Source organism: Dicentrarchus labrax, unplaced genomic scaffold, assembly GCF_905237075.1.
Source record: "Dicentrarchus labrax unplaced genomic scaffold, dlabrax2021, whole genome shotgun sequence".
Lineage (NCBI taxonomy): Eukaryota > Metazoa > Chordata > Actinopteri > Moronidae > Dicentrarchus > Dicentrarchus labrax.
Genome location: NW_026136720.1, coordinates 34,047,001 through 34,061,493, shown reverse-complemented (window position 1 = coordinate 34,061,493; position 14,493 = coordinate 34,047,001).

Here is a 14,493-nt window from a genome sequence, read left to right as displayed (position 1 = left end):
ACACTGTCAGCCAGTGACAATACTGAGCTCACTCTGTGAAGGAGTCACTGATGTCCTTCCAGACATTTGGACAAAGAGTCTTAGTCTTATTAATTTTGTTCATGCATGTGTTTGGTTGATGTGGGCTGAAGGTTACGGTTTGTTGCTCTTTTGACCCAGACATCTCGCCTAATGAGGGCATTTATCGGAGGCAGCGAACAGAGGAAGCTTTGTCTCCGTTTACCAGCCGTCCTCTGGTCTTCATCTCTATCGCACACTGTCCTCTGTAGACATGTGAGAGCGTTTATAAAGACCCGTACAAACCGACCGTCCCTCACAGATAAACAACGTGGGACATTTTGAATAAATGCTGTTCCTGCAGGAATCTCTGCCTCAAGCTTTCATCGTAACAGACGGAGAGCGGAGCCACAGCCCTGCTCCAGCGGTCGACTCAGAGGGGAAGGTGGTGTTTATGTGCATTTTTTTGAAGTTATGCAAAACTTTGTGATTTTCAATCAGAGACTGATAAGCAAAGAGAGACACTCAGCGGATAAGAGCAAGGTTTGGTGGGACGGACGAAAGCGTTACGAAGCAATGCCAATCTCCCCCCTTTCACCCCCTTCCTCTCCCTCTGCCATTATGGTCTTGCCTTGGTCCAGACCACAACTTCCACTCTCAGACTCTCACTGTCTCTTTCTTTCTACATTTCTCTGATGGAAAAAAATTAATTCAGAAGACGTTTTTTGCATGTTTTAACCGATTTAATTCAAATTATGTATTTTCTACACATTGACAGAATATATAATGAACAGAGTAAGTGTAAGTTCAACCTGTGTTCAATGTAACGGCCAGCAGGGGGCAGCTCCATTGGCTGCAATAAAACACTGATACCATTCAGTCTTATGGAGAAATGAGCCGACTTCTCGGTTAGTTTATGAGCTCTCTGGTGAGTTTATGGTCTCAGTCTCTGGGTCTAGAGTTCAAGCTGCCAAGCAGAAGACATGCACATAAATAAATAAACAAAACAAAACCAAAATGGAACTGGCTGTCAGAACGCAACTTAAAGCCTTACCGTATCCATCGTCTGAACATCCGCAGCTGATTTCATGGAAATCTGGACAGCAGTAGTCGAGACATCTTGCTCTGGACTTACAGCAGCGTCCTAAGGCCTCACCGGGTGGAGAAACGGGTGGAATATATTACAACATAAACAAACAATAATGTGTGTCTAATGTGTGTTTACTGCTAAAAAAAAAGTATAATTTCCACATTAAAATCCTTAAAAAGTCTACTCCTTCTACCTACCGTTAGATATTTCAGAATCTATGAATTTGCACATTTTGTTCATTTCTAATGTTTTCCTGTTGGACACAAGATGTCTCCTCCTTCCCTGAGGTCCATTTTCAGTGTATGAGCACGGCTGGATCTCACTGTAGAAGCTGCAGACTGGACCAGGACTTTCTAACTGTTTGTGATGTCACAAATCACACCTTGAAACATTTATATTTGTGTAGACGATCTAAGCAGCTTAGAAATCACTCAAGCAGGCGACCGGGTGGTTTTAAGAGGTTTTTATACATCCAAAGAATAAAATCCAGACCTGGCCTCTAATTGAGACTGACTCACTGCTGGAGCCAGCCTCTAGTGGCTGTTAGAGGAACTGCAGGTTTTGATGCTTCAGTGTTGGCTTCATTTGCAGCCACAGAGGTTGCTGCTTGGTCAAACTCTGCACAAACATCACTCTGCACATTGAAGCTCCAACTGCCCAACTGTAGGAACAAGAAGAAAAACATATTTTTGAATGGAGGGTCGAGGTTTTCGTCGTGTTATAAAGTAAATGCAAATCAAAACAATATTGGAAGACTGGAAAAACACATTTAAAATGGTCAGTAATGTAAAACACATGTTATTTGTAGTTAATGAGCTGAAGCATTCAACAACACTGGTTTGATACTAAATCTGGCACAAACCAACCAGCCAGTAGCTCTTGGCACTCAGAAACTGTAATGGTTACTGTCTTTACTGTTACCACACACACAGTCACCAAACACAATACAGTGCCCCTTCGGTTTTTTTTGGTGTTTTTAATGGTCCGAGTCATGAAATCTGAACCTCTGCTCTCTCTCGCTGCTTCAAAGCGTTCGGCACAGCAGCGCTAACATGATCGTTAGGATCTCCACTGCCTGCCCGCCTCCACAGCGCTCCGCTAATCCATCTGAGAAACCCGAGTCGGCCTTCAAGTCGAGCACCGGCAGACGCTTTGTTTTAGCCGAGACGTGGAGAGCAGAGTGGATGCTACAGGCCTCTGCGGAGCAAGGCACTAACACTGCCAAGGGGTTGGGGGTTCGATGCCCGCTGTGACCAACTGCACTAATAATGTGAGCAGATGTGGAGCTGTAAGCGTTTCCACCCCAAGAGAATCGATTCAACTCCAGTCTGGTTGTTATGGCTCTTGTAATTTAAGAACTCAGTGTTTTCACAAATTGCTCTGTAAGGGGGTGTGGTTGAAGTTTGTGTGTGTGTGTGTGTGTGTGTGTGTGTGTGTGTGTGTGTGTGGGGCAGTATGACTCAGCTGTGCAGAAACAGTTGTGGGAACTGCAGGAGTCTGGAGACAGCGAGGAGAAAGGGACTGACGTCAACTCCCCCAGGCTGAACACAGCGGAGTAAATGAAACAACAGTGATTCATCCCGACAGGATCCCATCACGATTCCTCACATGTTTTATTGTCGCTCTCTTGTTCTCTCCGTTTCTGTCCGCTGTGTTTTCTGAAAAAAAAAAGAAAAGAAAAAGGTTCCAACATCTTGACTCAATTTCTCACACAATCAAATCTGCAAACAGAGGAAAGTCTGAAAAACCTCCCACAGTTCAACTCATTAAAGGCAAAAACTCCCCCTGAACTGGTCTTTCTTCTACATGCAGCAGTTTGGTTGTTTCTGCTCGTTTCAGCGGAGACGTCACATCATCCTGGACTGAAAGTTAAACCTTTATTCATACAAACTGAGGGGATTCCTTGTTACTGAGAGCTGAAATGTAATTCTATTGAATTAACATTGAACCTTTTCTTTTGTTGTGTATGAGCATGAGAATATTGGTTCTTTATATTTTTATATCAAAATTCAGTGTTGCTAGCTAACAAATGAATCTTCCTTAAAAGTTGCAGATTGATTGACGGGTGAATGTCAGGATATTATTGGTTGAAATCAGTTAGTTCATGCTGACGTAAGCACGCGTCACATTTAATTTTACAGGAAGACACAATTACTGGATTTTCATAAAAAAATGTGATACATTTAGTAAATTCCTCGGCATACATGGGTTAAAAAGGCAGTTTTTTCATTTCATCAGGACTTTAAATGATCAGTAGGCTGTTGAATCTGTCAACACTTTGATTGATAGATTTTGGCTGTAGCAACCACTGCAGCCACTAGGGGACACTAGTGGAGCTTAATAATTTAATCTTTATTGTTAGGCCCAGCCCTGATTCTACTATTTCTCCTGATATCTAAAGTACAAACACAAGGATTGCTCTTTTGCAGGTTATTAAAATTCCTAACAATTTAAACTCGAGTGTCAGTTTTGTTCCAGCTGACCTGAAGCCAGATCATCGTTCAAACTCTAAATCTGAACCCAGAGCAGAGGCGGTCGCACATACCGCAGATTCCCGTCCCAGAGTGTGCGTGTTGTGATAGTGCGGGGACTGTAATGACTACCACATGCTGCTGTGTGTCGACCTGAGTGCTTGTTTCCAGTCTGACTCATGAGATAATGGCTGAATTTTGAAGCATGTGCATCTCCAAAGCCACATGATGAAGAACAACACAATTCAAACTTCAGCAGCTGAGATGAGTCATTGTTAAACCGTCTGCTGCCAGTGGATTTGGTGGCTTTATTAAACCTACTAGGTCTTGCTCTTGTGACTTGAATGGACTCCGGTTTGGGTGGTCCTTTATTGGACGGCAGCAGCTGAGGAGTGACAGGAAAGTGGGGATGACGTGCAGCAAAGGGCCGCGGGTTGGAATCGAACCCGGGGACGCTGTGGCGAGGACTCAACCAGGTGAGGGACCAGGGCAGAGATGCAAACCCACCGCTCCGAGTTCACCCTGGTTCACGGTTCCCAAACGGACCAGTGGGCAGCGCTGACAGGAAAAGTACAGCTTGGGATGCAGTGTCTCTGCTTTGGTTTTTGGGTAAACATCTGCGGTGTTGCTCGCCAGCCTCAGGGACCGTGAACCTGGAGGAAAGCCACGTGGGAGAGCGGACTGCGGGGGCCGCCAAGCCACATCCTCCGAGCAGAAATGTGAGTGAGTTTGACACTGACTGCATTAGCGGCGTTTTGGTGGAACGAACTGTGGTTTTCTGAATGAGCTGCGGTTGAGAAAGGGAAGTGGAACGGTTACGGCGAAGTCGGGATCAAAGTCTGAAAATGGAAATTAGCATTACGAGCTCAACACGAGGGCAGGCAGTTAGCAGGGTGGTCTGGTGGTTAGAGAGACAACCATAAAGTCAGCGGGTCAGACTGTACAATCCGTCCATCACCTACAAGGCAGCGCATCAACAAAATGCTTCAGACGGGATTTCAGGAAAGACGAATGGCCACAACCAACTCTTCTGCTACCAGTAACATACAGAGTCAGCAGACGGTCGGATGGTCCCCCAACAGCGGCTACCGGACTTTCTTCTTCACACTTTGAAGGTTGAGCTGGATTCAGATGGTTGCAATCTGCAACTTTACCACTAGATGACACTGCATCGTACACACTGTCCTTTAAAAACACTGTTTACCAAAAACTGCCTCATACGAATCCATGTTGATCAGGAGGAATGATGGAAACCACACTAAGGGACCAACATGGGGGGCTTTTTGGAGTCATGTATCTCTGGCCGAAAACCCAAACTCATAACTGTGGTTCTGTCTATCTCTCATTAAATGTTACCTTCTTTATTTATTTATTTTTACCTATCTGCATATTCTTTAGGTTATTATTTTCACTATTATTGCAGTTGTAGCTCACTCTGTTATTGTTTGCTTTTGTTTGTTTTTTCCTATTATTAATATTCTTACTTATTTAATAATCTCTTTATTGAATCATTTTTGGGAGTGATTGCTAACTGTGCCTTACCTTCTCTTGGGCGGATCTCCTTGTTCTACAGTCAATGGATTTTATTGTAGTGGCTGTTGAAATGTCTCACCTGGAAGGTAGCTATGTTATGTTGTACCAACCCATTTAAATTCAATAAAAACTTGAATTACAAAAAAAAAAAACCCATCATCCCAACCATCATCAGTGAGTAAACGGACTATATTTTATGTATATTTCATATTATATTGATCAATAACAAGAACAGCAGAGAACAGCTGATAAACAATGAACCCAAACAGATATACAAACATATATTAAAGGTTCATGTTGCCACAGCTACTGCCTTCACAGGGAAAGACCTGGAATTAAAGCCTTTGATGGCGCCACTATAACTGCCTCCCTCAGAGAGCAAACAGACTCCAGCTGATCGATATCAAATCAAACCGGTCTTTGGGACTAATTACTGCTGCTGGGTTTGAAGCGGATCAGGGAGGAACGTTTGGTTAATAAACTCAGAGAGGAACAGACAGTTTGATATATTTCTGCTGAATCAACCGACACATCATTTGTTCTCATCCTCTCCCCAGAACTTACCACGAGTCTGCTCTCAGATATCTTAAAAAGGTGCATTCAGGTGCACCTCATAAACTCTGTGCTCGAATGGCCACAAGGGTTGTTTAAAACGGGACACTTTCTATTTGTTCTTATTTTGTCAATTCTTTCTTGTTCTTTCACTACAGTTTTTTTAATAGTTAGATCCTAAAATCAGTACAGTACAATATAGTACAATACAATACCCCATTCAGTTCTACATAGGCAGATTTATTCATTAAAAAATTGTTTTCATGATTTTTACTGCATCATTTGTTAATAACTACTGTAGGAGCTAATACAATATCGGGTTTGTGAAGGTTTATATTTCTTGGTATTTGTTATTTTTGCTGTTTCTGATATATTTTTACATTATTTATATTTTATAAACTCTAAATAGGTTAAATAAAGTTTCTGTATCAGTAAAACACTGTGATATCTTAAGGGAAAACCTTTAGTTTTACACTATTTTAAATATAAATAAAGTCAGAGCGTTCATGGGATATTTTGATGTGGTAAAACTGTTTCTTTTGATGGCAAAAACAAAACATAAACAGTACTAATAATCCTTGTGTGTTTTTAGAAGGAGGAGACTGCGGACAGGTGTGTGTGTGTGATCTGTGAATACAGTACAAGTAATGTTCAGTTTACCTTGTGTAGAGACTGACAGACGCACTTGAACACTATTTGAACCCTTGTCTAACACGTCATAGTTGTATTATTGTTAATATTTTGTGTGTGTGGATGAACCGTTGTTCTGTTTGCACTCGTTTGCCTCAAATAAAGTATTTTAAATTGAAAAACATGTCTCAGGGCTCTATGTGAACAACACACTGCATACAGATAACAGCCACATTATAGTGCACGTCTGCGATCAATGCCTCTCTGGACGCTTCTAAATGATAATGAGCCATTGATTTCTACAGTGTGATTACGGGACCTCGTTAACTTATTGATCTGGAGAATAAGTTGAGAACAGTTTGAACAACTTCAAACTGCTCCATGTTGGTGCAGACTCTTAGAGCAGCTACTGGAAGCGCTGATGTGACTCTTTCAACATAAACTCACAGTCCACAGCAGGGCTGGACTGGGACAAAAAATCAGCCCGGGCATTTTGAGCCGAGACCGGCCCACCAGGTGTTGATGGAAAGACAGTGAAGCCTATGAATGAAAACAAACTTTCTTGTGACAATTCTTGTACACTGTCTTGTTGGTGTATATATACTTGTCTAATAAACTTAAACCTACACCATCCTCCCAGTGCCATTATTCTATACAGTAGCCTACTTAGCGAAAACCAAAAGGCTGCTTGGTCTAGTTAACCTCCTGGTGGCCCCATACCATACTCATGCCATATCATAGTTAACCTCAAGGCCCACACTTTTTCCTGAGAAATTAGCCAAGGCCCACAAGAACATTTGACTGAAAAATATTTGTCCACACAAAAAAATACAGGTAATTAGTTTTTTAAGTGTTATTTTTTTGGCCTGTTGTGCCTTTCTTAACAGAGATGGCTAGAGAGAGACAGGAAAGGGGGGCCGCAGGTCGGATTCACACCCGGGCCGCTGCGTATATGGGTCGCCAGCTCTACCGACTGAGATAACCGGACGCCCGGAAAAAAATAATAAAATACAGGTAATTAATGTCCACAAGAGTTTGCTGTTAAATGTTAGTAAAAAAAGAGAATAAGATAAAAACACAACTTATCTAGAATAAAGAGGATATTCATGTGTAAAAGACAAATACATTTAAGTAGTTACTTTTAACTCCATGCCACTTTTATGTTAATGAGCAGCATCACATCTCCTGCCAAATCCTAATTTGATTCAGTCTAAATTATATCAGATTCTCCTCCACTCGCAACAGTGGTGGTCGCGGGTCTCTTGTCCTCCTGCCTCCCCTTCCCCTCATCCACCTGACGGCCACCTCGGCCATCATTACCTGCAGCTGCTTCGGATGCTGCTGCTGCTGAGGATGAAGCTCCGCCATAGCCACCAGCAAACATCGGTGTTATTTTAACACATTTGGCAGCATCTGCCTGAAGGGCTTGTCTCTTTTTAGATCTAATTTTTTCCCGCTTCTTGCTGTTCTCCACTCTCGTGATCTCCTCTCTCTCTGTATGATTGATTGATTGACAGCCCAGGCCCAAGAGGGAGGGGGCATCGGCCCTCGGCTGTAATTGGTCAAGCCCAGAATCAATCATGACTAACTGGCCGATCTACCAGTTTTGTGTACCAATAGGTATCATGACTAATACTATTACTAATACTAGTACCATTAGTAAAAAGAAATAATACCAAAATCATCCACCATTGGGCATACACCGAGGATGAATGCTGTGGATCGTGGTGATCCTCGGACTCGACCTCACGGAGGAGCATGAGGAACATAATCTGATGGATTATATTCACGGCCTTTGAGAAGATCTCTCACAATCATCTAGGCGAACACAGGAACTCTGCCTCAAAGTCTGAGAGAGTGTGGAGGTCTATCAGGGGCCAAAATAAGGGTCCCCACTCTTTCTATAGAGGAGCCGAACCCTACATTCTGCTAGCTGCGTCCCTGCCAGCACATTCAACTCAATGAGAGTTAAGGTAGTCTTCAGGCTCTGGAGTTACAGCGTTATAACAATATATATAACAGTGTAACTTCTGCGTGGTAATCATTAACATCATAACAAAGATAGTGATGGAAGAACGTTGCGTTGCTCTCGAAGGTAAACTGTTGGTGGAGATGTGAGAAAGATCACGTTGGGCTACAGGAAAGATACAAAAACAGGCAATCTACTAAAAGTCCTCGTTAGCTAGCTCATGCTAACTACTGTACAATACAAACTGCTAGCATTACTGCGCCACAATCACCACATTTATTATCATATACTGATTTTATACAGTGACAGTTAACAGAGAGATCAAATGGAAGTTAAGGCCAGACCCTCATCATCATCATCATCATCATCATTATTATTATTGTTAACAGATTACTTTAACTTCTGATATTTCTTGTAGATAAATAATTAAAAACACAAAGAATTGCCACATTATGACAATTTATAAGATGATTTCGATGGATTATTATAACCAGGAGAACCCGATCAAAGTATCACAATATTAAAGTAGTTTGAATACTTTCCATTACCTTTGGATTACCTCAACACCAAATATGTAAATAAAGACGAGAGGAAAGAAATATCAATAAGAAGTATTGATGCGTTTGTTCACTGAACAGAACAATGTGATCGTAGAAAAGCAAATGGAAACAGAAACAAATGGAAAATGGAAGATTTTTAGCATCAACAATGTGTTTTCTGCTGTTTTTAAAGAAACATTGATGTATTTTATTATTATTATTTTATTGTAATCCTGCTGAACAATCCCCATTGTTTCCAATATTCTGCTTAGATTAGGATTTACTCTTTTTCACTGTGCTGTTAAATAAAGAATCGTGGACATTCACAGGTATCGGTATCGACTACGACATTTCTAACATCGTGACATCCTTTTTGTATTCAGTGTCCCGACAACCGTTTTCATTATTTGATGACGCTTTCGATCATTTTATTGATTTATTGATTTATTTACAGTAAATCTCAACTCAAACATTAAATCAAACTGTCCACTGGAGCAGCCTTTTTCACTGCAGTTTAATATCCTGTCACACAAACACTGATGGTTTGTCAGTGTCAGTCCTCCGCTGTGTTACACACCACCGTCCATCCATCTGTCAGTGAAAGTCAGTCCGGTCTGTGCTCTGCAGTCTTCTGTTTGAGTGCGGCCTCAGAGCGTACTGAGGTCTTCATGGCTTTCTGCATCAGCCAGGTCGCCAGGTGGATGCTGACGAACGCCCCGCCGGCCGCCCACAGCCAGTTCCTCCTGATCCAGCTCTGAGGCTTCATACCGACTCTGGAGGGGAAGAAGCACAAAGAAATCACTTTATGAACAATTAAAGTACCGAGCAGCAGCTCTCTGGTTGTCAAAGTGCCACAGCTTTAATGGAAGGAAAATACAAAGATTTTGATTATATGTATTATTACACAATATGATTTATAATCATAAATAATGTATACACAATCTTATTTCCTGTGCCCCTCTTTTTCATTGCCTGCCAAGCAGCTGGCAGTGACCATGAAGCTGCTCTGCTCTTGAAATTGGACACTTGGACAAACACTGCAGGATCTTTCACAACCGGTCCGACTCGGAAACTACATTTCATCAGGAGTCATTAAGAACAAACACATCAAGTTTAATTAGGAAAGTACAATCAGCCAGCGTCAGTAATCAATACTTATTAAAGGATTAATCAAACTAACACTGTCAGACAGACCAGCAGTTAGACTAAACGTTAACAATGATCCATATTAGCAGTTTGAATCCAACTAAAAGCTCCCTGCACCAAACTCCCTTTAAGAAATATCACATTTTAACAATTCCTAACGTGTTCGTAACAACACGTAACTCTAGAAACACGAGCTAAAGGCCGTCATATGTCCACAGTCTGACTGTCAATACAGGATCAATATCATCCATAAAGATACAGTGTATACTGATCAATATCATCCATAAAGATACAGTGTATACTGATCAATATCATCCATACAGATACAGTGTATACTGATCAATATCATCCATAAAGATACAGTGTATACTGATCAATATCATCCATAAAGATACAGTGTATACTGATCAATAATCAATAAAGATACAGTGTATTCTGATCAATAATCCATAAAGATACAGTGTATACTGATCAATAATCCATAAAGATACAGTGTATTCTGATCAATAATCCATAAAGATACAGTGTATTCTGATCAATAATCAATAAAGATACAGTGTATTCTGATCAATAATCCATAAAGATACAGTGTATTCTGATCAATAATCAATAAAGATACAGTGTATATTGATCAATAATCAATAAAGATACAGTGTATATTGATCAGAAAGGGTCCCTGCAGTGTGTATTTTAGGTTCCTGCTGTCTCAGAGCAACATCTAGTGGACATGAGAGGAACTGCAGCTCTGACAGCTGAAACTTTCTGGTTTCTGGTTCTAAAGGACACACACAGTCTCATACCTCCGCCTGGGTTACTTGCTCTTGGCAGCAGCAGCAGGAGGAGCAGGAGGAGCAGGAGGAGGAGCAGCAGGAGCAGCAGGAGGAGCAGAGACGTAGGCGACGATGCCGGGCTCAGGGATGTAGTTGTCTCTGGCTTTGTGCAGCAGTGGGTTTGCCTTCAGGTTGTACCAGCCCAAGTGGATCAGCCCCAGACCCGAGCCCGTCACAATCAACACCTTGTAGCTCTTCCAGAAGTCCCGCAGGCCCATGACTGACCGGCCCCGAGCTGAGGACCACGACAGAGGATCAACACCGGCCCCGAGCTGAGGACCACGACAGAGGATCAACACCGGCCCCGAGCTGAGGACCACGACAGAGGATCAACACCGGCCCCGAGCTGAGGACCACGACAGAGGATCAACACCGGCCCCTCATCCAGAACTCTCTGACAGCTTCTACCGTCTCTCTAAAGACACTGCACATATCAGTTACAGTTAGTTACAGTTACAGTTACAGTTAGTTACAGTTACAGTTAGAGTTAGTTACAGTTAGAGTTAGTTACAGTTAGATTTACAGTTAGAGTTAGTTACAGTTACAGTTACAGTTACAGTTACAGTTAGAGTTAGTTACAGTTAGAGTTACAGTTAGAGTTAGTTACAGTTAGTTACAGTTAGAGTTACAGTTACAGTTACAGTTAGGTTACAGTTACAGTTAGAGTTAGTTACAGTTAGAGTTAGTTACAGTTAGTTACAGTTAGAGTTAGTTACAGTTACAGTTAGTTAGAGTTAGTTAGTTAGAGTTAGTTACAGTTAGAGTTAGTTAGAGTTACAGTTAGAGTTAGTTACAGTTACAGTTAGAGTTAGTTACAGTTAGAGTTAGTTACAGTTACAGTTAGTTAGAGTTAGTTAGTTAGAGTTAGTTACAGTTAGAGTTAGTTAGAGAGTTAGTTAGAGTTAGTTACAGTTAGAGTTAGTTAGAGTTAGTTAGTTAGAGTTACAGTTAGAGTTAGTTACAGTTAGAGTTAGTTACAGTTACAGTTAGAGTTAGTTACAGTTACAGTTACAGTTAGTTACAGTTACAGTTAGAGTTAGTTACAGTTACAGTTAGAGTTAGTTAGAGTTACAGTTAGAGTTAGTTAAGTTACAGTTAGTTACAGTTACAGTTAGAGTTAGTTACAGTTACAGTTAGAGTTAGAGTTAGTTACAGTTACAGTTAGAGTTAGTTACAGTTACAGTTAGAGTTAGTTACAGTTACAGTTAGTTAGTTACAGTTAGAGTTAGTTACAGTTACAGTTAGAGTTAGAGTAATCAATGAAGGTCACATTAACGAGTTTAAATAACAGCTGATCGATTACTGATTATTTCCTGTAACTGTAATAGATTACAGTTGTAATGGATTACAGTTGTAATGGATTACAGTTGTAATGGATTACAGTTGTAATGGATTACTGTTGTAATAGATTACAGTTGTAATGGATTACTGGTACCACTCTTTGTATGCTGATTACGTCATTGCTGTCACATGTAATCTATTACTCCCCAAGCCGGGTGACAACCTTCGTTAATGTACAAAATAATGTCCTGATATATCACTGAGCATCTGGAAACAACAACAACAACAACAACAACAACAAACACCTACAGTAAACAGCTAGCTGTTAGCATCCGCTGCTAACTGCTGCCCGATCACACTCATCGATTATCTGTTGAGCTGATCAGCAGGAATCGATCACGATCAGAAACCACAGACGACCCTGCGCTGATGAACCTGTCTCACCTTCAGAGCTCAGCTGTCTCTCGTGCGGCGCCGACCATCGTGCGCACGCCCGGAAGTAAGGCGACCCACCAGCTGCCTGAACGGTTTGAGCTTTTAAACAAAGAGTGCCGGTTAAAGTTAATATCCCAACGGTTTACAAACGATATGGAACCTATTATATAACATTGATCTACATAAACATTATATAATATTTATTTACTTAAACATTTCAAGAAAAGTCCAGAATGAGTTATTTATTGCAGTCAGGCAACCGTGTGGGAGCCTACGTCGGTCACGTGACTCTACAGGAGCCGGTGGGGTTTCTCTCCAAGTTTTGCCTTTTCAGGCTGAAATGTATTTCATTAGATCAGAGTAAAAAGAAAGAGGAGGAAAAACTCCTCTCTGGTTCTGTAAACAGCTCTGAACTCTCTGATGAAGACTCTCAAACATTCTATAAGGAGACAGAACATATATTCCCCAAGAAGAAGATAACTTTAAACAGCAGAAACACAGTCGGGTTTCTTAAAGGGAACATCAATCCACAACAATATAAGGCTGGTAATGGACATTATTGATTATAGAAATCAAATTGAACATGATGGTTTTCTTTTCTTTTTAGATTTCTATAAAGCGTTCGATTCCGTAGAGCGCCCATTTATCTTCCAAGTTCTTCAACATTTAGGTTTTGGAGTCAAATTTAGGGATTTAGTTGGTGGATTATATCAGAATATATATAATATATATAATATATAATAACAGCTGTGTCATGCTACCTTGTGGCACCACCCCCAGTTTTAATGTTAATGTGGGAATTCCACAAGGTTGTCCCATCTCACCATATTTATTCATATTAGTCACAGAAATGTTAGCAATTTACATTAAACATTGTAATGAAATGAATGAATGATGACTCAACACTTTTTGTACAAGACAGACACCAAATTCCAATAACAATCGAAAAAATAAAAGAATTCTCCAAAGCTTCAAGGGTTAACTCTGAACTTAAACAAATGTGAACTATTTACAATTCATGATACAACTCTAAAAGACATCTGTAACATCCCTATCAAGTCAGAAATTAAATACCTTGGAGTACACTTTACAAAAGACCAAAAACAAAGTCAATACTTGAATGTAGAAAAAAAAATAAAAGAGAGTAAAGCCAAATTAAATGTATGGCTCCAAAGAGAGCTCTCAATAGATGGAACGTTTATCAAGGTGCATTTACCCAGCCTGCTCTAATGCCATTTCAAATAAACTAATCAAATCTATTAACCAAATTAATCTGAATTTTATTTGGAGAAACAAGCCACACTATATGAAAAAAACCAACATGGTTAAAGAAATTAAAGATGGTGGTTTAAAAGTTATTGATTTTGATTGCCTCAATGGAACCTTAAAAATGAATTGGCTGAAATCTTGATTCAAACATAGCAACTCATTTTGGTACTGTGTCCCAAATTCCTTATTCAATAAGATTGGAGGTTTAAAATGTCTTCTTATGGCAGACTTCAACATCGATAAATGACCTATACCATTGTCAGAGTTTCATAAACAAATTCTATTATATTGGAAAATGCTATATGTGCATAACTTTTCACCTCACACTACTATGCTTTGGAATAATAGATATGTTTTATACTGAAATAAATCATTATATTATCAGGATTGGTATGAGAGGAATATATGGTCTGTTCATGGGGTTAGTAAGGATAGCTCAAAATCAAGAGCTTTTTCTGCATAAAAAAATAAGTTTGTTATGTGTATACATTATAATGAGTTTATAACTTAATTTAATAAATTGGTCTAAATGAAAATAAATAAAATAGTCTTAACTCAATAATACATGAATTTTCAACAGATATTTCTGCCTTAACTTAAAAATCGTGTCCATGTTTGTTAAAAGCCGAGTACAAGGCTGACCTGCTCGGACATGTTTGGTGCGAACAGTCCATGACACGACTGAGCAGAGCACAGAGTTGGAGAAACGCCGTTTGCAAACTTTACAGCTCGGTGAATACAATTTTGACTC